Source organism: Hermetia illucens, chromosome 5 (genome assembly GCF_905115235.1).
Source record: "Hermetia illucens chromosome 5, iHerIll2.2.curated.20191125, whole genome shotgun sequence".
NCBI classification, from domain to species: domain Eukaryota; kingdom Metazoa; phylum Arthropoda; class Insecta; order Diptera; family Stratiomyidae; genus Hermetia; species Hermetia illucens.
Window position 1 is genome coordinate 18,698,381 of NC_051853.1, and position 2,548 is coordinate 18,700,928.

Below are 2,548 nucleotides of genomic sequence, written 5' to 3' on the forward strand. Positions count from 1 at the left end.
CGACTAGTGTTTCTCCTCAGAATCACTTGGTGTGATGAAGAATACAGGGGTCTCGGGAAGTCCTAGAGGAAGTTAAAGCGCATTTCAGTGGACTTTGTACGATGGTGCGGAAATGTGGTTGCCGCGATATTTCCCACCAAGGGGGGGGGGGGGGGGGATTACAATCATATGCATATATTATTGCTTTTCAAAATAAATAGTTAATAACGTTTTGATACCTGATTTTCTCTGTTTTCACAAGAGAACTGACACAGATTCGCTCAGAGTGTCAAGCATACCCTGTGCATCCAAAATGACTGAAATTTTGGTGAGTATCTATTAGAGCCTGGACAAATACGTTCTTTATCTTTTATTGACTGGTGATGATATTTTCATATTGGAGTCGGAGACTTTTCAGAGAGACCTCGTACTTACAAAATGTCCAATAAATCATGTAATTTTATTTATTAAAAATTAAATACTCGAAAATAAACCAATTCAAATCATGACTATCTATCATAAAAATTCCAATAGCCATACAGTCTGGTTTAATTATATCTAAACCATTTTTCAATTTGAATAGGTAAATATTTTGCATAATAAAGTTTAAACCTCTGTTGTAGGCGGTGTGTATGTATAAAACAATGTCATCTTTGATGTAAGATACACGCAATAAATCTATTCAGGTTTTTTTTTATTTTTCGCTTCGTTGCGTCACTTTTATCTTTTTGCATTTTTTAGTAAAATCAGCTTGTGATCTGCCCACGCAAGTTCGAAATATATTTTCATATCAAAATAAAGCGGCTAATTTCACTATGGTATGCCAATTATAACTTTTGTTAACAAAAGATCAAATGGTACGAATAAATTTGAATGAATTAAAATGAAAAAAAAGTAGATATTTTTCATATTAGTTCATTAGAATGCATTCATGACTGCTTAGTGAGAATATATGTATCTTTTTGTTCTATAGGAGAAATGCTGCTATTTCCAATTTGAAAATCATGAAAGGAAAAACTCTTTTTCAAAATGTTGGCTCTTTTCGTGTGGAATTGAAATTCAAATTATATTTCCCTTTCACTTTGTCAATGGTGTTTCCTCCTAGATATTTATTCTATGTATTCTCAGGTGCCAGTTTGGTATTCAATTCGAACGCGTTCTTGATGTTGTGAGGGTTTAAAAAAGTCGATTCTCAATAAATATTCTCCGTGAAACCTCCTTCCCTTATTAGTCCAGAAATAGTCCTCATAAAATGTAATGACTGAAACTCCAATGACTAAAGTCCCATAAAGATTTCTAATTAAATCAACATCTTATTAAATTGTCAATGATTAATTAAAAATTATGAAACCATCGCAAAATAATTATTTCCTTTCATCAAGCTAATTACGATCGTTTAATATCTCGCCTGAAAGCAGTTGAGATTTTCATGGCAAGCCAGTCTTGTACGTTCTGTGTCGCCTTCCCCCTTCCCGGTTCCATGCTTTCGCTGTTATTCGTTAATTAGGCAAACAACCACCTTTGCTCTTCCACCCCCGCGACAACCTTTGCCCTCCTTTTGGAGTTTCCGACGCTCCATATCTGCCCCTGCGTATCTACTCATCTACCACCCACCGCATTTTGACCCAAACTTGATTGTGAATATTAAAGAGAAAATTTTAAATAGCCGTAATTAAGCAACAAAATTTTCTTTTCAACATAATCCACGCCATGTTTCTTCCGATTAAATGGTTGGCAATACAAGGGCTCAAACGCTGAAGAAAGAAAAGTGAAGGGAGCCATTATAGTCGTTCAGGACAAAGAAACGTTTTATATCAACGGAAAGCTTTCTCCGGGCTCTACGAAATTAACACAATGTAATTATTACAGCGACAACAACAACAATACCGTTTCGCTGGTCCGAAAATAAGATCATTTGTGGTCTTATAAATTCTGTCTTTTCCACCAGAGGAAAACAATTGCAACACGACAAATCCTTAATTTTCCGACAGTTTCTTATGTATCCACCGCCGTAGGAGTTTGTTGTCTGAGTAGGTGAAGGCGACGAGTGGTAATGGTAGGTTGCACTGTGGGTTTGTGTCGCACAGAATCACAATCTCAGTGTAATTAGTGAGAAAGTGGAAAGAAAATGGAATATTAACAACGCAGAGTAATGAGTACAAGTTATTTTCCAGGAAAATAAGTCGGTTTTAGAACATCAAGCAATCGTGAAATCATAAACGGCGTAATGAACGTAATAAGGAGATTATGATTGTTCTCTAAAAGTCATAATTGAAATACGGAGCTGGCTTGACTTCTGAATTGGCTAAGGAGATGTTTTTGAAAGCCGAGCACAGCTATTGCTCCTTTTCTTACTTTGATAATAATTGACGTGGTATAAGCTGGCTTATGATCCCCTTCGAACTTGACAAGAATATGAGTTATCCTTTCTATTGAATGTCAGAACTGAGACCAGCTTTGACAAGTACTAATCGAGATCTTCCGTTTGATACCCCACACGACCATATTTGGTGAAAGAAAATTATACAACCCCCCTTGCATGTATGGAAATCGTTCCTTAAGTTCCATG